Below are 23,295 nucleotides of genomic sequence, written 5' to 3'. Positions count from 1 at the left end.
TTTTAGGCTGTTTCAGGTAAGTTTTGGCAAACTCCAGCGTGGCTTTTTTATGTCTCGTGGTAAGAAGTGGGGTCTTCCTGGGTTTCCTACCATACAGTCCCTTTTCATTCAGACGCCAACGGATAGTACGGGTTGACACTGTTGTACCCTCGGACTTCAGGGCAGCTTGAACTTGTTTGGATGTTAGTCGAGGTTCTTTATCCAACATCCGCACAATCTTGCGTTGAAATCTCTTGTCAATTTTTCTTTTCCGTCCACATCTAGGGAGGTTAGCCACAATGCCATGGGCTTTAAACTTCTTGATGACAGTGCGCACGGTAGACACAGGAACATTTAGATCTTTGGAGATGGACTTGTAGCCTTGAGATTGCTCATGCTTCCTCACAATTTGGTTTCTCAAGTCCTCAGACAGTTCTTTGGTCTTCTTTCTTTTCTCCATGCTCAATGTGGTACACACAAGGACACAGGACAAAGGTTGAGTCAACTTTAATCCATGTCAACTGGTTACAAGTGTGATTTAGTTATTGCCAACACCTGTTAAGTGCCACAGGTAAGTTACAGGTGCTGTTAATTACACAAATTAGAGAAGCATCACATGATTTTTCAAACAGTGCCAATACTTTTGTCCACCCTCTTTTTTATGTTTGGTGTGGAATTATATCCAATTTGGCTTTAGGACAATTCTTTTTGTGTTTTTTCATTTAAGACAAATTAAATGAAGATAATATCAAAGAATTTGTGTTTGAAATCATTTTCAGGAAGAAACCGAGTATTATCTGACAGAATTGCAGGGGTGTCAATACTTTTGGCCACAACTGTATATGGCACATATCTCAGTTGAGAAAGTACTCTATCCTCCAGTCCACACCAAGCAGCAGGATCACCATTTTCTTTTTTCTGCTGGTAAGGCCTATTTCACAACGGATCCGTTTCCGTTGTGACACCAACGTATACCACCGGACCGTTTTTTTGACGGATCTGCTGAAGCAGTAAATTTAAAGGAACCACGTCCTGGAAAAGGAGAGAGAGAGAGAGAAAAAGGGCAAATCCGTTTTTTTGAAAAGTGACGAATTTTGACTGGCGTAAAAAAACGGAAATGTGAAACAGGCCTAAGAAGACATCACATTACATCTGCTGTTCCCACATTAATATAATGCATTAATGCATTGAGACACAGCCATTTATTCAATTGCTTATTTTCTCTTCACCTAAAAGGCTGAGACCATTTATAACCAAGGGATTTGCCCTTTTTGGAAAAAAGTAACAATTTTCTTAATAGTATCTCTTGATGCAAAATAGATAAGTATTTAAATGCTATATTTTTTATTTGGTTGAACTGTTGGCTAAATAAGGTGCTAACTACTGATTTATTCATTTTCTGTTTGGAATATTTTGTACCATATAACAATGAATACCTACATCTGCTCTGTATCTTGGCTTCTATAGTTTTAAAAAAATTTTTATCATATCCTCTGGTTAATAATTTGTTTCATTATTGCTTTTTCAGCAAATCAGTGTTCATTTAAAGTAATTTTCTTGACTCTAATTATTTGCCGTAGGGTATTCAATATGCAAATTGCCCCTTTAGAAAGGAAGATTACTTGAACTCTATAGCACCACCTGTTGGAAGCAGCGATCCTACAAGACACTATCCACCCTTTAACGATTCTTGCAATATGACTTGGGATAAAAGCCAAATAAGAATCTCAATTTGCAGACACGGTGTTTCGGGGTATTGTCCCTCGTTAGTACAAAGTATGAGAACTGATTTGGCTAGGTAAGAGACACTGGAGTAAGGTTTAAGGGGAAATGTTCCTCCTTGTGGAGAGTGACATACCGTGTCTGACATACCAATATAAGGAGGCTTATTTGCTGTGCAGGTTCAAATCCTCTTCCTCTCTGAAGAAGCAATTTGCATATTACATTTCACAGAGGAGCATTGAATGGCGAATAAGTCTAATAAGAGCTGGTTTGTCACTCTCCACAAGGAAGAACGTTACCCTTTAGACCCTGTAGGAGATAGATGACAGTTACTGGCATCAAGTATTGTATGGCCTGACATTTTTGTTTACCGAACATAGAGGTGTGAACTGCAATAGATTCATTATCTCCAAACAGCAATCGGTCTAAAAACTCAACCTTATGATTTGGATGAAAAAAAGCAAACTTAAACACATTATTATTGAAATTGTGAAGTTCAACATGGCCAAAATACTGCCTGCCCACAAAATGAGTTTGTCATCCACATAGCGGCCATACCAAACCCTCATTCAGCAAACATATTGTTATCAGAAAACAAACAATTCTACCCACCATGCAACAAAAAGATTAGCCAAAGAAAGTGATAACTGCGACCCCACAGAGGCTTCCTCAGTCTGAAGTAAAAATATTTTGTCTCCCTCCCCCATGTCCTTTTCCTTCCCATCATTTTCTGTCCACCCTCCTTTCTTCTTTACATTCTTCTAGCACATAAATATTTAGTTCTTGTCACAGTTTATAATAATGCCTCATCAAGCTGATTATACTTATGTTGTAATGTTTAACAAAAACTTAATATTAACAACCGTCAACTTTTTTATTGTTATTATTGAAAGTAATTGGAATCGGGGCTGGGACAAAGAGTAGACAGAGTAGGCACCCACCTAGGGCGATACCTCTTGCCTCCCTGAGGGGGGGTGCAGTTTTCTATCTTTTTTAAACTGACATTACTGAATTACTCAGTCGCAGGAGTTCAGCACACCAACAGCAGGGGCGCAGGCACTTAGGTGAGTGATGTCAGTTATTGACACCACTCACTGCCTGCCCCTCGATTCAAATTCAAAGCCAGTGCCATGCTGTGTAGCTCCACAGCACTGACACATCAGCTTCCAGGCCATGCATGCAAGCTGCTCTTCCTCCAGCTTGTTCTCACCTCAGCCACTTACTCATAGCTCCCAATTGTCCTGTATATAGTGGGACAGTCCGGATTTTGAGACTCCGCCCCAGAGTCCCAGCTTCTTTTCTCGCACTGTACAAGTGAAAAGCAGCCAACACACCCCCTATTGTATCAGGGCACGCCACCTCTGTCTCCCCCTCTGAGTCCATGTGTACCTGCATATCATGACAGTCAGTCTCAGCAATGAAGAAGCAAGCACACATGAGGACTCAGATAAGAGCCAAAACGGATCACACAGGAGTAGAGATGGGCGAACCCGAACAGTAAAGTTCGGCATCCGTACTGAACATCTACTGTTCGAGCACGGACACCGAACACGGACTTCACCAGGAACACCGGGTGTTTGTCGTGCTGTCATGTGCATGATAGTGCTGCAAACACCGCTTCTGATAGACGGTAAAAATCATCACTGCCGATCAGACAGCTGTCGTTCCCACGCTATCAAATGACAGTGTGAGTGTGCAGCTGTGATCGGAGGTATAAAATTTATCTCCTGTCATTGGTGTCGGCTGGTGCAACTCTTGCTCCCAAAAGCCAACACCTTCTACTGCTAATAACAGTGTGAACAGGAGGCTGATGGAAGTATTCATCAGCCTGCACTGTAAATATATGATAATTAAAAAAACAGCATGGATTCCTCTGTATTTTTGATGACCAGTCAGGTAAAACTCACAGCTGAGGCTGCAACCCTCAGATATCAGCTTCAGCAAGGCTGTTTATCAAGAATAGAGGATCCCCACACCATATTTTCTTAATTATTTAAATAAATAATTTAAAAAAATGATGTGGGGTCCCCCCACTTTTGACAACCAGCCAAGCTAAAGCAGACAGCTGGGGGCTGGTATTCTCAGGCTGGTAAGGGACCATGGATATTGCCACCCAGCCTAAAAATTGCAGCCCGCAGCCACCCAGAAAAGGCACGTCTATTAGATGCGCCAATTCTGGCGATTTGCCCGGCTCTTCCCACTTGCCCTGTAGCAGTGGAAAGTGTGGTTCATATTTGTGGAGTCAAAAATAATAAACCCAGTTATGCTCACTTAATGCCTAATTCCACTGAATCCTTCATCTCCTGTAATAAAACAAAAATAAAAAACAACAACAACCCTCACCTGTCCGCCGTTCTGTCCCATGCATTAATACATGTCTGGGGGATAAATAGTTTTCAACCTGGATGTGCCAAGATGTGACTGTCCAGGCTGAGAAAAACTGATGAATGAGCTGCTGCGAGTGCAGCATCAGTGACTAAAGGTGATGTTATTGAGGTTACTGCAGGTCACTGTGTCTGCGCTACCAGATGGGCTAAACCGCGGTGGCCTCAGTGATATCCCCGCTAGCACTGTGAGAAAGTCTCACGGTGCAGAGGTGAGATCACGGCAGTTCAAATTCACTGCAGTGAAATTCTCCCCATCAATTGCGATAAAATTGCCTCTGCAGGGATCTCACCGAGGTCACCGCAGTTCAGCCTGGCTGGGAACACAGCCTCAGTGACCGGCGGTAACCTCGGATTCAGAAAAATCATTACAAATAATTTCTAATATCTGTATACTCGTATTACTCGTACCGAATAAGGAATCTAATGCAAGTCAATGGGAAAGCCGAATATTTTTCTGCTGCACCCAACAAACAGGCCTGGGGGCATTTGAAAACAGCTGTAATGAATGGGAAAGCTAAATGGCAACAACATTGAGAATGTGTCTGCATTCATTTCTGACTCACCTTTGGTATCTGGGAATAATGTTGACAGACTATTGCTGCGGTTTTACGAATTTATAAAAAGACCTACAAAACCAAACCTAAACTTTTTTTTAAAGGGAAAAATGCTAAGAAACACTTTTTTCCTTCATAATTACATGTATATAGTGCAAAATTAAAAAAAATTATACCTCTGCTTTAGCATATGTTCACATGGAGCGTTTTGGCTTTAGTTTTCCTTTAACATTTGTAAGGGCTACATATGGGAGTTCCCTCCCTCATTCCAAATTGTTATCAAGATAGTGTAATACATATTCCCCATCATCTTACAATGCCAGCTAAAACATTCCTATTTTAATTTTGGGCTTCACCGGCCACCACCATCATGTCCACCGCCATGTCATTATGCAGCCCTTGCATCACATTTTCAGAGTGCCAGCAGGTGCAGTGAAACCTGAGTTTTGGAAGGGCCCTCAGGTGGCCCTGTATCATACATTTGGTAGGTTCTTCCCTCATTCAACATTGTTAGCTAGAAAGTGGAATATATTTTCCCTGTTATGATTAGGTAACCGAGGAGGATAGCAGGGGAATAGGGTAGGCAACCAGATAACCAGAGAGGTTGGTAACTTAGCGGATTGCAGACTCCTAAACTGACAACACAACTAGAATTAGCCGTGGGACGTACCTACGATGCCCAAGACGCCTTGGCAGAGCCAAAGAATTAACTAAGCTTAAAGAGAGAAAAGGGAAAGCTAAACTGCTTCAGAGTAGAAGCCCAAAGGAATAGATAGCCCCCGAACATATATTACTGGTGAGACAAGATGAGGCACAAAACACAGAAAATAGAGTAAGTAAATGATGGGGCCCACACTGTCTAGATAGAACAGGACAGGAAAGGATACTGTCTGCAATCACACAAAAACCCTAAGAAAAAATCCAACACGTCTGATATGCAAAAATACTGAGGCCACACGACCTCTCCCCCACTAAATCAGAACTCTGGTGTGAACTGGCCGCAAAACAAAAGAAACTGATATAACAGGGGATTAGAAATACTGAAAAGACTGACATGAGCTGTGGCATATGGAACAGAGTCCAGCACAGGTCCCAGCAGGGAACAAGGCTGAACTCACACCAGCAAAGCAGAAATCAGAGAAAAGCAAAAAATGGATCAAATGCAAAAAGATTCAAGCAGACAAGTAACTTATCTGAAAGATGCAGGACAAAGCAGGAGGCAAGCAGATTTACAAAATGCTCAGGAAGAAAACCAAATCACCGGCAACAACTGAGGGAAGGTTGCTCACTTAAATCTCTCCAGTCTGTAACACCTGACCTCCAATCATCCCCCTCAAGTGATTGACTTCTGTCAGCCAGACCAGCTCTATTACCAGCAGCGACCACCAGAGGGAGCTCAAACTCAGAAGCCAGGTTAAAAGTGTTTCACAACAATTCCCTATCAATTTACAATGACAGCTAAAACATGCCAATTTTTATTTTGGGCTTTGCCCGCCGCCACCACCATGTCCACCGCCAAGTCATTATGTTATGCGGCCCTCGCTTCTCATTTTTAGAATGACAGCAGGTAACGTGAAACCTGACATTTGGAAAAGCCCTCAGGTGGCCCAGTATCATACATTTGGGAGGTCCCTCCCTCATTCAACATTGTTAGCTAGAAAGTGAAATATATATACTCCATCAACTTGCAATGTCAAGCCGCCACCACCACCACTATGTCCATCGCCATGTCATTATGCAGCCCCCACTTCACATTTTCAGAGTGCCAGCAGGTGCTGTGAAACCTGAGTTTGGGAAGAGCCCTCAGGTGGCCTTGTATCATACATTTGGGAGGTTCCTCTCTCATTTAACATTGTTAGCTATAAAGTGGAATATACATGTGCTTCTCACAAAATTAGAATATCATCAAAAAGTTATTCAATATAAAAAGTGAAACTCATATATTATATAGAGTCATTACAAACAGAGTGATCTATTTCAAGTGCGTATTTCTGTTCATGTTGATTATGGCTTAGAGCCAATGAAAACCCAAAAGTCATTATCTCAATAAATTAGAATACTTTATAACACCATCTTGAAAAATGATTTTAAAAACCAAAATGTTGGCCTACTGAAATGTACGTTCAGTAAATGCACGCAATACTTGGTCGGGGCTCGTTTTGCATCAATGCGGCGTGGAATAGAGGCGATAAGCCTGTGGCACTGCTGAGGTGTTAAGGAAGCCCAGGTTGCTATGATAGCAGCCTTCAGCTTGTCTGCATTGTTGGGTCTGGTGTCTCTCATCTACCTCTTGACAAAACCCCATGGCTAATCAAGTACCAGTGATACAGTTGTTTTTAAACCAGGCATTTTTACTTTTGGCAGTGTGGACAGGTGCCAAGTCCTGCTGGAGAATAAAATTTCCATCTCCAAAAAGCTTGTCGGCAGAGGGAAGCATGACATGCGCTAAAATTTCTTGGTAGACGGCTGCGCTGATAAAACACAGTGGACTTACACCAGCAGATGACATGACTCCCCAAACCATCACTGATTGTGGAAACGTCACAGTAGACCTCAAGCAGCTTGGATTGTGTGCCTCTCCACTCTTCCTCCAGACTCTAGGACCTTGATTTCCAAATACAATGCAAAATTTACTTTCATTTGAAAACAACACCTTGGACCACTGAGCAACAGTCCAATTCTTTTTCTCCTTAGCCCAGTTAAGACGCTTGACTCAGCAGTGACTCCAGCAGCAGTCCACTCCTTGTGAATCTCCCCCAAATTTTTGAATGGCCTTTTCTTAACAATCCTTTCAAGGCTGCGGTTATGCCGGTTGCTTGTGCATCTTTTTCTACCACACTTTTTCCTTCCACTCAACTTTCCATTAGTATTCATCAATATAGCCCTCTGTGAACAGCCAGCTTCTTTAGCAATGACCTTTTCTGGCTTACCCTCCTTGTGGAGTGTGTCAATGACTGCCTTCTAGACATCTGTCAAGTCAGCAGTCTTTCTCATGATTGTGGCGCCTACTGAAACAAACTAATGGACCATTTTAAATGATTAGGAAGCCTTTGCAGGTGTTTTTGTTAATTATTCCAATTTACTGAGATAATGACTTTTGGGTTTTCATTGGCTGTAAGCCATAATCATCAACATTAACAGAAATAAACACTTGAAATACATCACTCTGTTTGCAATGACTCTACATAATATATGAGTTTCACTTTTTGTATTGAAGAACTGAAATAAATTAACTTTTTAATGATATTCTAATTTTGTGAGAAGCACCTGTATATTCCCCATCAATTTAAAATGACAGCTAAAATATGCCAATTTTAATTTTGTGCTTCACCCGCCACCATCACCGCCATGTCATTATGTGGCCTTCGATTCACATTTTCAGAGTGACAGCAGGTGCCAAGAAACCTGAGTTTTGGAAGGGTCCTCAGGTGGCCCTGTATCATACATTTGGGAGGTCCTTTCCTCATTCAACATCGTTAGCTAAAAAATGGAATATATATTCCCCATCAATTTACAATGCCAGCTAAAACATGCCCATTTTAATTTTGGCTTCACCCGCCACCACCACCACCATGTCCACCGCCATGTCATTATGCGGCCCTGACTTCACGTTTTCAGAGGACCAGCAGGTGCCGTGAAACCTGGATGTTTTGACCTCCACAGTTCATTTTGGCCACTAGATTTCAATAGAGCCACTGTCACAGCGAGTGAAGCCGCTGTAAGGTGAATATAATGCAGGAGTTAGGGGTGCATTATGATCAATGTCAGTAAATTGGATTCTACCAGACATCAAAAGCATTATGATTAAATTCTGAATACAGTGTATGAAAGCAAGGGCCTATATTGTGCTCAGTCTGTAAAGCCTGAAACCCATGTCAGGAACATGTACAAGCTTCATTTTATTTTGACGCAGCCTCCTCAAGGGAACGAGACAGGATTGCCATTGACCAATCTGCACAAGACTACGCCGTTCTTCTGGAAACTACCTAACCAGGCAGAATGTATTTTTTGCTTGGTTTTTATCAACAATAGAGTAATTACAGAATATGTCCCAGAGAGTATCGAGGTCTGTGGAGTGTAAAACTCAGGTGCTACAGAGTTCAGGTAAAGGCCTTAGAGTGGCAATTACCATGTTCCAATATGTGTAAGGCTGCGGCCTGAATAGGTCTTTGGAGCATAATAACCCAGTCTCGTAGACCTGCTTAAAATGTACAGAAACTGGCCACTACCCCACCACCATTTTTTGCATGGAGTAAGGACCCAAATTTAGAAAATGTAAGGGAGGCGACAATTTAATAAAAATACACAAGTCTCATTTATGAGCCTGAAAAGTCAGCAATGGTCTTTGTCCAGCACTGGACAATGTAAAGTGCTATTGAAAATGTATGCCCTATCTAACTAACAATTTGTGAACAGACAGATGTGCTGACAAGGGACAACTTAACGCTGTACTGGGACAATAAACTGGACATGGTTGCTGACAGTTGTGTCTGTGCAACTGCAGGTTGTGGAAAGGAGGTATCAGCGCCTTCTTCCTGGACAGCAGATTGTGTAGGACATAACACAGGGGAAGGGCCAGTGGTTTCACCGTCAGACACAGATTTTGTACCCAGGCGTTCCACCTCCCTACTGGGGTGCTGCGTATATGAGCAGTATATGGCGTATGCTAACAGAGGTATTATGTTGAATTTCCCTTTATAAAGGGAAATGAGGGTAAGATTTTTGAAATAGCAGGGCATGTTTTACTACTGATATTATTATTCTGTGTAAGGCTGAAACCTGAAGAATTGTGTGGAGCATATTAGTGCATTGATGTTCCAAAATGTCCAAGTGCAGACCCAAAAACTACACATCAGGCCACCAGACACACGCTTAAAGAGACCGTGGGAAGGTCAACAGAAAAAAAAATTATTATAATAGAACATATAGAGATTGAGAGTAGAAATTTGACCACTGCACAATGTGCACAGTTTTCAAAAAATTACCAAAGGGGTCTCTATCAGACCAGCTGAACAACGCCGTGATGGGGATATCACAATACACTAAACAGTTATTACAAGAGTTAGAGATAGGGAGTACAAGTTTCACCATTTCACAATGTGCAAAGTTTTCAAAAAATTACCCAATTGGTCGCTATCAGACCAGCTGAAAGATGCCGTGATGGGGACTTGACAATACATTTAGCAGTAATTACAAGAGGTAGAGGTAGAGAGTACAAGTTTTCCAAAAATTACTCCAAGGGGTCTGTATCATACATGCTGAAAGAGGCCGTGATGGGGACCGCACAATACATTTAGTAGTTATTGCAAGAGGTAGCGGTAGAGTGTACAAGTTTCACCATTGCACAATATACAAAATTTTCCAAAAATTACCCTAAGGGGTCTGTAACATACATGCTGAAAGAGGACATGATGGGGACCTCACAATACATTTAGAAGGTAAAGGTAGGGACTGAGTACAAGTTTCACCATTGCACAATATACAAAATTTTCCAAAAATTACCCTAAGGGGTCTGTAACATACATGCTGAAAGAGGCCATGATGGGGACCTCACAATACATTTAGAAGGTAAAGGTAGGGACTGAGTACAAGTTTCACCATTGCAATATGTGCAAAGTTTTCCAAAAATTACCCAAAAGGGTCTGAATCATACATGCTGAAAGAGGCTGTGATGGGGACCTCACAATACACTTTGCAGTTATTACAAGATGTAGAGATAGGGAGTACAAGTTTCACCATTGCACCATTGCACAATGTGCACAGTTTTCAAAAAGTTAAAATTAAATATTACCCACGTGGGGTATACATAGATGACCACTAAGTACTTGCTGCAGAAGCAGGAGGAGGTGATTTCCAGAACAAAATGGGTTTGGATGGTAATGGATGGACGTTAAGACAACTTCCCAAAAAAAAAAAAATTTGGTCTGCATTTACATGACATTGCTGTAATCCATAGGGCTTACAAAGTCAATGGAAATCTAGCCTTTTTTCAATATTAGAAGAGTCAGCCTGTCTACATTTGCCATTGACAGCCGTGTGCACCTATCCATTTTGATTACACTAGCCAAACCAAAAGCCCGATCAGACAATACACTTGCAGCAGGGCATGGCATCACCTCCAAGGTGTACAAGGCGAAGTCAGGCCAAGTGTGCAGCTTGGACAACCAATAGTTAAAGGGCACTGAAGAATCAGGAAGGAAGCTGGTATGGTCACTTAAGTAGTCCTTCACTATCTACATCAAATTCTCCCTCCTTGTCATAGTTACACCCACAGATAGCTCTTGCTGATGTGACGGTCTCATGAAAATGGCCCAGTTGGTGGACATTTTCTCCCCCCCAAGTTGCACCTGGTGTTCGTGGCCCTCCCCTGTAATCCTTGTGGGTGAAAAGAGCTGGTACCTCTGCCAGCAGCATTGTCTGAGAGTAATCTTTTTAGCAAGTCTTCCACAATGGCCCTCTGGCATGCATGCACTAAAAATGGCACGTCTGCCTCTGACATGAGAAAAGCAAATTTCTCCTTGGACCATGGGTCAAGAAAGGTGCACAGCCAGTATTTCATGTTGGACAAAAAAGTGTTTCACACGAGGATCTTGGGAAAGGCATCTGGACATGAACTCTGCCATGTGTGGCAGACTACAAAGAATCAAACCTTCAGTGTCCTCACCAGGAAGAACACTAACCATCCTCTCCTCTTCATGACACACAGCCTCCTCCTTCTCCTCTTCAGGCCACCCATCCTGGACAGGCATGAAGCTAGGATTGGAAGTCCCCTCTGTAGCACAGAACAAAAACTCCTGTTTTGCCTCATCCTCCTCCTCCTGTTCTTCATCATCACCCAGTGTGGCCTGATAATATTGTGCGAGGCTGGGCTGTGTGATATAAGCCACTGTAAAATTTTGCTACATAGCCATGTGCGCGGCATTCAAAGCTTCATTTTTTTGATTCTGCAGCAAACATTTTAATAGACAGAGCAGCAGTATGGTTATGCTGATAATAGCGTCATCAGCGTTCACCATCGTCATGCAGTACTCAAAGTTTTGAAGAACCTCACATATGTCAGCGATCCACACCCACTCGGCAGATGTTATGTGTGGGGGCTGAGTGTTTCTCTGATGGGCATTGAGAAGCTGGAATTCAGAGAGTGCCCTCTGCTGCTCACTAAGCCTTGCCAACATATGAAATGTCGAAGTCCAGCGTGTGGGCAGGTCACAAATCAGTGGGTGACAAGGCAAATTAAAGCGCTGCTGTAGCGAAGCTAGACCGGCAAAAGCCTGAGATGACTTTCGGAAATGTGCGCTGACACGTTGTACCTTGGCAAGTAAGTCCGGCAAGTCAGGGTTTGTTGTTAAAAAAATGCTGTACAATCAAGTTCAGCACGTGGGCCACGCATGGATCGCGTACCAGCTTGCCTATGTTTAAAGCAGCCACCAAATGATGCCCATTTTCGCACACAACCATACTTGGTTGGAGGTTCAGCAGGGAGAGCCACTGGTTAGTCTGGTCTTTTATCCCTTTCAACAGCTCAGCTGTGTTGTGAGCTTTATTCTGTAAGCAGAGGAGCTTCAGCAGAGCGTGCTGCCGCTTTGCCAAGGCAGTACTGCAGACTTACCAGCTAGGGAGTGATGGGGAGGCTAGTTCCACTGATTATGAGGAGGAGAGACAGGAACTGGAACATGAGGAGACTGAAACCCTGCTGGAAGTTGGGCCCGCTATTCTTGGTGTGGGTAAGATGTGTGATGACCCAGCATCTGACTCTGTCCCAGACTCCACACCAGGTTAAGCCAGTGTGCCGTCAGGTAAATGTAGTGTCTCTGTCCACAAGAATTTGTCCCTGTGTCGGTGGTTAGGTGGACCTTCCCTATGACTGAGTTGGTCAGAGCATGGCTGATATTGTGTAGCATGGGCTTATATAACGTGGGGATGGCACACCGGGAAAAATAATGATGACTGGGAATCAAGTACCATGGGGCTGCTACCGCCAAGAGGTTGTGGAAAGACTCAGTTCCCACAAGCTGAAACAGCAACATTTCCAAGGCTAGCAACCTGGCAATGTGGGTGGTTAGTGTTTGGGCCTGTGGATGGATGAATATTTCTGCTTTCTGTTAAACGCCTGGGGCAGGGACAACTGAACGCTGCGCTTGGACAATGAACTGGACGTGGTTGCTGGCAGGAGGTATCAGTGCCTGCTTCATGGACAGCAGATTGGGAAGGCTGTAACACAGGGGAAGGGGAAGGGGTTTCACCATCAGACACAGATTTTGTACCCAGGTGTTCTGCCCACCTACTGGGGTGCTTTGCTGCCATGTGTTTTTGCATGATGGTGGTGCCTCTTGTTAGGTTGGTTTGGCAGATGATGATGCAAGTTACAGCTGTTTTGTCTGAAGCAATTTCAGAAAAAAACTGCCACACATGTGAACAATGCACCCTTGGCCTGTTATCTAGCCGAGTGGGGGGCTCTGTGAAACAGTTGAGCGAGTTCTCCCTCTGGTCAAGCCACTATCTCTTCTTGCCTGTTTTTGTGTTACAGATCCATCCCACTCTGCACTGCTGTGCTCACTAGGCATGCCACCGTGCCAGGTTGGATCAGTGGCCTATTCATTGACCACTTCATCTTCCAATTCATCAATCTGATCCTCCTTCTGAGTTGCGATTTTAGGCTTACCTGATGGCTACTGTGCATTATGATTATCCTCCACCAATTCATACATGAATTGACCTTCCCCAATGTGGCTTTCTCCTGGCCGTGGGTGCTCAAATATCACAGACAAAAGATATTCAAATGATAAAAGCCAAATAAATCCACATCATGATACCCTATGACCAACAATATGCCCACAAGACATGATAATAAACACCAATAGTCCCAGCTCAGGGGTATGCAATTAGGTGAACAAAATCAGAGTGGTCACTTATCATGTATGGAAGAACCTCGACACGTTTCTCCGCCGTAGCGGTTCATCAGGAGGTATAACCAATGCTGCTGATGTCCATGCCTGATACCATGATGCTGCTTAACGGTATCCGCCGGAAAGAAGACTGGGTTTAAATAACCACCTTGATCATCAAATGCCACAGTAAGCCCCACCTACCCTATCCTCGGTGGTCAAATCACGTAGGAAAATGCATATACCCATGAACCAATATGCAAATATAGTCGGTAATCCACTCACATGGATAGAAGCGGCTACACGTTGTCAGGATCCTGCGTGCGCTCCAAAATGGAACGCATCCACAATAACCCGGGACCTTCCAGTTTCTCGACATTACTTCCACTGCCATGTATAAAAAGGAGACAGACAGGAACATTGTCAGGACCCAGCGTGTGCTCCACAGTGGAACGCCTCCACAATAACTCGGGACCTTCCAGTCTCATGACATCACTTCCGCCGTCATGCGTTACCATGGAAAAGAACATGCTATAAAGACCCGGAGTGCGCTCCAGGATGGAACGCAAACACAATATCCAGGGACCTTCCGATATCGTGACCTCACTTCAAACTGAGATGCAGGCTGATAAATTTAACGCTTCATCTCCCATAGCACAGAATCATCATATGACATGAGCATTATATGCTTTCATAAAACGGGCATGAATAATGCTAATAAGCATAACATAGTCATAATCAACTCACAGAGGCCAACAAATATTGGGGCGAAAGATAAAGAGAATCATAGATAAATATGCAAATAGTGGATGAATGGATGTTACCATACAATATGGTCTATGTCTTGCAGCAGACATAGTCCAATAGGCCAAGTGAATAAAAACCCCCATCAACCACAATTAAGTAGAGCACATTAACCAATCAGAGCAATTCTTCATATAAAGCAGGCATATGACATGCATTCGTTCATTCCGTTAGGGGAGAGGGACTGCAACCTAAAAATCCACTCACACTCCCGTCTCAAAATAATGTTATCCAAATTTCCTCCCCTGGTCCTTGATTTAATCAACTCAATCATATTGAAGGTGATATCGCTCGTACGACCACGTCATCTTCCAATTCATCAATCTGATCCTCCTTCTGAGTTGCGATTTTAGGCTTACCTGATGGCAACTGTGCATTGTGATTATCCTCCACGAATTCAGACATGAATTGATCTTCCCCAATGTGGCTTTCTCCTGGCCGTGGGTGCTCAAATGTTTGGGCATCACTGCACTCCACCTCTTCATGACCCTCTTTAATGGTGCACATTGAAAGGCCTGACAAATTACAAGGGAATGTAAACAGTTTCTCAGAGTGGCTAGCATTAAAATCATATGTCTCCTGGGACTCATGATGGTGGGAGGAAGGAGGACCAGGTTGAGGATTCAGCCCAGCCTCTTGGCTACTGAAACTGGACTGTGAAAGACTTTGTGGTGCTGCTTGTCAACACACTGGAGGCTTTGTCTGCCACCCAACCCACAACATCCTTGCACTTGTCTGGGTTCGTCAGTGGTGTAGCGCGCTGACCAAATTTTGACAGGAAGCTAAATGAGATCCAGTCACCATCTGATCTGTAACACAGTCTTGGCGGGCACCACAACATCCACGTCCCTTAACGTCACCCTTTCTCATATTGAATGTTTTATGCGCCATGAAAAAAAAAATTCCTTGCTTTATTTTTCACAAGTACCCTTACAAATTCACTGTATCTAGCAATGTGTGTCAATTTTTTTTTGAGATATCAGCTTTATTACAAAGGGCATTATTACACAGGGTAACAGCAAACTCACGAAAATTAGAGGTACATAATCACGTTTGCATATCTCAGCAGGCTTTGCGCCAGTCGCACAACTGATAGATAAAGATATGCTATTTATTAAACCAATAGAAAATTATTTTTTTTTTCTGATCACATTGCTGACAGACTGCAACAGTGGACTAATGAAAATTATTGCCACTTCTAAATTGTGACTTTTGTTTATCTCTGCCCAGATTGCGCCAGTCGTACAACTGCTAGATAAAGATATGCTATTTATTAAACAAATAGAAAATTATTTTTATTTTTAGATCACCATGCTGATACCCTGCAACAGCAGACTGCTTAAAATTATTGCCACTGCTAAATTGTGACTTTTTTTTTATCTCTGCCCAGATTGCGCCAGTCACATAACTGCTACATTAAGATACGCTATTTATTAAATCAATAGAAAAGTATTTTTATTTTTAGATTGCCTGGCTGACACACTGCAACAGCTGACTAATGAAAATTATTGCCACTGCTAAATTGGCAATTGCTTATCTCAGTACGGATTGCACCAGTCGCACAACTGCTAGATAAAAAATATGCTATTTATTTTACCAATAGAAGTTTTTTTGGATCTTTTAGATTGCCTTTATGAGACAAGGGCAGCAGCAGACTCAGGGAAATTTCTGGTAATTAGTGACGTTTCAGTAGCTCAACAGGTTTTGCGCCACTCGCACAAGTGCTAGATAAATAATAGCTCTTTAAGTAATAGACGAGGAATATTATTGAGCAATTAGCTTTTAAAATGGATGTTACTATATTCTAACAATGAGTAATATTATGTAGCTCCCAAAAAATTGGTTTTGCATATGCTGATACTACCTAATATTATTTGCCTCTAAAAAGAGATGATTTGTATATTATGGTGGTGGATGAAACTCTCCCTATTTCCCACTAATCCCACAGTCTGTTCCTAATACTAAACTATACAATACAATGGAAAATAGCAGAGATCTGCAGCATGTACTTGCAATGATGATAACACCTAGGTGCTTGCCCTCCTATTAAATCTCTCTCTATGCTATCTCCACCTAACAAAGAACTAATCACAATCTTCAGCTCTTAAAAGATCTTTTTGGAATGATTAACTCTCCCTATATGCTCCTATCACTCTCCCTACGTTCACACTACGCTCTACCTACGCTGTTTCCGGCTGCGATGTTCACCCTTCACTTGCTGCTATCTCAGTTGACGAGCAAGAATACAACTGATTTCTGTTTACTAATTTTCTAACTTCATAGTAATAGCACACCAAAGATGGTGCCGGCATTACAGTGATTGGCAAGCCAGCCCAGCATGTTCATTGGCTGCAAATAAAGCACCAAACATGCTGGGCGGGTCACTCAAATATAACTAGGTGAATGACAAATTAGTCGACGAGTAACGATTAGCCCGAATATTGTACTATTCGTACAAGTAACAAATAGTGCTGAATGTATTCGCTCATCACTAGTGTTCACTAGTCACTGATGCTGCACTCACAGCAGCTCATTCACCAGTGGTTCTCAGCCTGGACGGTCGCATCTTGGTACCATCCAGGTTGTAAACTGTTTATCCCCCAGACATGGATTACAGTGTGGGAAGTGGGACAGAATGACAGACATGTGAGGGATATTGTTGTTTTTTATTTTTGTCTTATTACAGGACACGAGGGATTTAGTGGAATTAGGTATTAGGTGAGTATAACTGTGTTTGTTATTTTTAAATAAAAGAGTAAAAGTATTTTATTTTATTTCAAATAAAAGACTTTATTCTGGCTGTGTCTTTATTTACCATATAACTATAGGATTGGTAATGGATGGGTGTCTTATAGACACCGCTCCATTAGTAATTCATGAGCTTGATGTCACCTGACAATACAAATGTGACATCAACCCCACAAATATGAACCCCACTTGCATCAGGGGCTTTACAAATGCAACATAGCGTCCAATCTCAATTCCAGCCAATTTTGCGTTGAAAAAGTCACATGGCGCTTTTTCTCTTCTGAGCTCTGCCATGTGCCTAAACAGTGATTTTTCCCAATGTATTGGGTATCGCCATGTTCAGGAGAAACTGCATTATAAATTTTGGGGTTAATTTGTTCCTGTTACCCTTGTGAAAAGAAAAAAAAATATAAGTCTAAAGTTTCATTTTAGGTTAAATGTTAATTTTTCCTTTTCACATTCCATTAATTCCTGTGCTGCACCTGAAGGGTTAATAAACTTCTTGAATGTGGTTTTGATCAGCTTGAAGGGTGCATTTTTTAGAATGGTGTCACTTTTGGGTATTTTCTGCCATATAGGTCCTTCAAAGTGACTTCAAATGTGAGGTGGTCCCTAAAAAAATGGTTTTGTAAATTTTGTTGTGAAAATGAGGTATCGCTGGTCAACTTTTAACCCTTATAACTTCCTAACGAAAAAAAAAAAATTGTTTCCAAAATTGTGCTGATGTAAAGTAGACATGTGGGAAATGTTATTTATTTTTCAAATATATTTATTTATTAGGAAATATTTTTTATAACAAAGGGTAGGTGAGGAGATAAAATAAAGGGAGGTGTAGGGGTAGAAAACATATAATTGGATAAGGAATACAAGGGAAAAAGAAAACAAATTAGAGAACTCAAACATTGCTTTACAGAAATTAAAAGTATGCTCAAAGCTTAAATACCTTATTGTGGTATAAAGGGAAGGATAGAAAAATTATCAGAAAGGTGAAGGAAAAGTATCCTGGTGTAGACATATATGTTGATTAAATTAGCTATCATTTTAGTATCAAATAATCAAGGTCTAGGAAATTTAGAGTTCCAATAGTCCCGTTACCTATGATATTTATCCAAGTATCCGTTATTGAGAGCAAATCTGAAATCTAGGGAGTTGTGCAGATAAAGTCTTTCCATAGCATCGGTATATTTAGAATGTCTGTTCTTTTCCAACAACTAGCTATAGAATTTGTCACTACTGGAAAAGTTATTTATTAACTGTTTTGTGTGACATACAGTATTTCTCTGTTTTAAGGGAATAAAAAATCAAAGTTTGAAAATTCCAAAATTTCGCAAATTATCGCTAAATTTCCATTTTTTTAGACAAATAAACACAAGTTATATCCAAAAATTTTTACCACTAACATGAAGTATAGTATGTCATGAAAAATAATCTCAGAATCGCTAAGATCTGTTGAAGTGTTCCAGAGTAATTACCTCATAAAGGGACAGTGGTCAGAATTGTAAAAATTGGTCTGGTCATTAATGTGCAAACCAACCACCTTCGGTGGTAAAAGGGTTAAACTAATCACAAAGCTCATGGCAGCTGTAAAGCATAAAAATGGGTGCACATGTACAGACACTCAAAGAACAGAGATATATTTTACTGGTTACGTTTAAAATTCTCTAAAATTCTTCACCGTATAGCCTGTTCTTTGTCATTTACAAGACTAAAGCACTAACATTGCCTTTACAAAATAAGATTGTAATGCTTTCAGATCAAAAATGACTCAAGGACAAGTGCTATAACCAATCAATTCAAAATTGTAGATCTGCTTTGCAATAAAAACGGTAATTTTCTATGTGACTGAGACAGACAATCCTTCTGTAGGAGGTTGAAATTATGGTGAGTAGAACTATTCTATCAGTCATTCTATTCTTAGACAATTCAAAAGAACGGGAGACACTTTTATAGCACACAATTTCTATTATTGTAGGCAATGATACTTACACTACTTTTTTAGCCAATTGAGATATATCTAATGTGTTGCTGCCCCCAAAAAAGCATAATTTAAGGAGATATATCTTTTTGTTATATTTTGCAACTGAATAAATAGACAAAAAATAACATTCCCTTAAAAAACTAGTTAAAATACTGATATATTCAAGTTTCTTAAAAGGGATAATGCCACAATATAATGCTATTTTATATTACTTATAATAAAAATTACCTCCAGGGAACTGCAGCACAGCTCCATTAATTAGTCCCACAGCCCCTGTGTTCCAAGTATCTGTGGGATCCTCCCTGATGGATCCTTAAGAACATTAACATCTGATTTATTTATTTATTTTACTCATTTATATAGTGAAAACAACAAAGCAGCTATAAGAGGAATAAAAATCCTCCAAAAATTCATATATACAGCAGAAAGAAGACAGAGATATTTTCCTGCCCAGGCCTCCAGACAAATGCACTCTCAGGAATGCAGCACGCCCATGTAGTTAAGATGGCGGTAACACAGGTGCAAGAATACTAATAAAACAACCACTCATGGCCTACCAATCCATGGAGGGGGTGGCTGCCCAGTATGTTGTAGCATAAAAAAGACTTGTTCACACAATGGTAATGCATGGCATCCAGTTTAAAAGCCTATTAGTGATGCCCATACTATTAGATCAGGTGGGCTGACCAGTGCCATCTAAATGGATCCCATGTGATCCACAGTTTACAAGATCAAATGGGCCTGGCTTCGCCCTGAAAAATAAGGTGCAAAAAAAGCACATAAAAATATGTGAGGTATTAGTCGATATTTTGGCCAAGATACGCAAGCTCGCAACCCGCGTCAAGGGTCTCCACGCTTGCGAGTCCTAACACTAAGCAACTATGAGAGGAATAAAGATCCTCCAAAACTTCATAAATACAGAAGAAAGAAGACACTCTGTTACCACCATCTTAACTACATGGGCCTGCTGCATCCTGTTAGTGCATTTGTCTGGAGGCCTGGGCAGGTAAACATCTCATTTATATAGTGCCATTAATTCCACAGTGATTTACAGACATTATTAGCACTGTCTCTGATGGGGCTCACAATCTAAGTTCCCTATCAGTATATCTTTGGAATGTGGGAGGAAACTGATGGCATTTCCCAGTAAGAAAATAGGTATTTTCCATTTACATGCATTAAAGAACAGGGGCAGGCATACCATTGGTGCAACCTGTGCAGCTGCACAGGGGCTCAAGAGGCAAGGCGGCCTACCGGTGAATTCTGCATTATGATGAGCCATTGAACTTCAAAGGGACCATAGATTATGCTTACACTGGGGCCCTCTTCTGTCTGTATCCTCCATTGTTAAAGGTTCTCCACAGTAGTAAATAAATCGGAATATAGCACTGCACACTAGATATGTTCATATTTGTTAATATATGCTGATATGGCAAGCGCTATATCTGCCTTCCATCTGAAAAACATGCACAATGCAATAACATTTGGTGAACTTTCCCCACGAACAAAGTACATTTTAGTTAATAAATCTTTGAATAATAATAAGTTCCTCAAATGGATGTGTTAAAAAAATGTTCCTATGCTGAGATAATCTTATAAATGTGCCCCTGCTGTGTACTGTGTAATGTCTGTGTCTGACCATACAGGAACATGATTTGATCATACCACAGCTCCTGGGCAGGGGAGGAAGGAAAAGAGTATACAGACATTACAAGGTGGGACCACAGCTTCAGCTTTATGTAATGTAGCATCCCTTGTCTAAAAACAATGTTTTACCTCACAGAAAGAATCAGCTGTGATGCCATGCTGTCCTGTCTGTATACTCTCTCTTGCATTCTCCCCTGGCCAGGAGCTGTTGTATGTTCAGACCAGTCATTACACAGTACATGCTGTAGGTTTTGTAAATTTCTTGAAAAAATTGATGCTGAAATTTTAAACGTAACATAAATAAAACAAAATAAAAGGACACTTGAAAAATGGTGTCGATATAAGGTAGACATAAGGTAAAAGTTATTTATTAACTATTTTACATGGTATGATTATCTGGATTAAAGGTATAAACATTCAAAGACCGAAACTAAACCAATAAAAGATGAAGATGACTGCTGGTAATTATGATACGGAGTGCAGGAAACGTAGACTAGTGACTCCATTACAGTGGTAAAATTAAAATAAAAATGCTGGCGTGGTACTTTAATAAATGCAAAACATATCAACCTAAACTTACTATCATAAAGTACAATATGTCATGGAAAAAAAGTCTCAAAATCACAGGGATATGTTGAAACATTCCATAGTTATTGCCACATAAAGTAACACGTCAGATTTGAAAACATTGGCTTGATCACTAATGAGATAAATTGTGGTGGGGTTTTTTCACATCACGATCTGTATTAACCCCTTAACGACCGCCGATACGCCTTTCAACGGCAGCAGTTAAGGGGCCTTATACCTCAGCGACGCTTTTTAATGGTGCTGAGAAATAAGTGTATAGCGCCCCCCAGCGTCAGAAAATCTCTGAGGTCTTGTCTACTGGGGGTAGCTGAGACCCCGGAGAACTTGATTCAGGTCATTTTTTTACCATTCCCTGTAACGTGATCACCGTTATCCACTGAATAACGGCGATCACACACAAAAAAAGGTCCGGTTTTCCATTCATTTCACTCTCCTCCACCATCTCTGAATCCTTCTCCATCACATCATAGAAGAGAGTTCTTCATGGTAAGATCAGTGAGGCTCTGGAATTCTCTTCCTGAGGAATTGGTGATGGCCAACTCACTGAATGAATTTAAGTAAGGAATGGATGCTTTTCTTGTGAGTAACAGTATAGAAGATTACAAATAACATAATATTATAGGTAGATGGTTGACCCAGCTTAGGGGAAGGAATTTTTTTCCGTATGGAGAAAATTGGCTTCTACTCTGTGGGTTTTTGCCTTCCCCAGGATCAACAATGCAGAACAGCTGCACTAAAAATAGGCTGAACTAGATGGACATAAGGTCTTCCTTCAGCCTTCAAAACTATGTTACTATGTTACATGCGCAGTGCGCCCACCGAGATCTGCAGGCTGGTACCCGGTAACTATAGGAGATTTTTCCTATTGGTTGATTTTGATCACTGTGATAGAGTCTATCTCAGTGATCAACATTAAAAAAAATAGTAAATTAAGCCCCTTTTGCCACTACCTTTGTTAAGTAAAAATAATAAATTAAAAATGTTTACATTTTTTCCATTCTTTGCAGTTAGGGTTAGGGTTGGGGTTAGGGTTGGGGTTGGGGCTAGGGTTACAGTTGGGGTTATGGTTGTGTTGGGATTAGGGTTCTGTTGGTGTTAGGGTTGTGTTGGGGTTAGTGTTATGTTGGGGTTAGAGTTGTTTTGGGGGTTATTTGTTAGCATTGGAGTTATGGGTTAGCATTGGGATTGCAGTTGTGTTGGGGTTACAGTTACGTTGGGCTTATTATTGTGGTGTTGGGGTTAGGGATGTTATGAGGTTAGGGTTGGGGTTATGATTTGGGTTAGGGATGTGGTTAGGGTTGGTATAAGGGTTAGGGGTGTATTGGGGTTAGGGTTGGGGTTAGTGCTATGTTAGGGTTGGAGTAAGAATTGGGGGTGGTTTCCACTGTTTAGGCACATGAGGGGATCTCCAAATGCGACATGGTGCCCGCCGTCGATTCCAGCCAATTTTGCATTAAAAAAGTCAAACGGTGCTTCCTCGCTTCTGAGCCCAGCCATGCGCCCAAACAGTGGCTTTCTCCCCCATACGAGATATCGACGTACTCTGGAGAAATTGCACTACAAATTTTGTTGTCTATTTTCTCTTAATACCCCGAACCACCTGTTGCAAAAACAAGGGCACCAACTCTGAGGAAGATGGCAACTTAGGGAGTGGTACAAGATGGACCATCTTAGAGAATCTATCACAAATCACTCAAATAACAGTTATTCTCTGAGAGACAGGCATATCAGAAATAAAATCCATTTAAATATGGGTCCATGGCCTCCTGGGCACCGGCAAAGGCATCAACAACCCACTAGAGCGGGAACAAGGTTTAGACTGGGAGCAAGTCCTACAGGACTGCACAAAATTGCTGACATCACGAGACAAGGCGGGCCACCAAAAAAACTGACTCACCAAATCTCTAGTACTAAAAATACCTGGATGACCAGCCAATGCGGAGCAATGAACTTCAGACATTACTCTCTTCCTCCACTGGTCAGGAACATACAATTTTCCAATG

This window comes from Dendrobates tinctorius, unplaced genomic scaffold, assembly GCF_039654945.1.
Source record: "Dendrobates tinctorius isolate UK_male_01 unplaced genomic scaffold, ASM3965494v1 ptg000035l, whole genome shotgun sequence".
NCBI lineage: Eukaryota > Metazoa > Chordata > Amphibia > Anura > Dendrobatidae > Dendrobates > Dendrobates tinctorius.
This window is presented reverse-complemented; position numbering follows the sequence as displayed.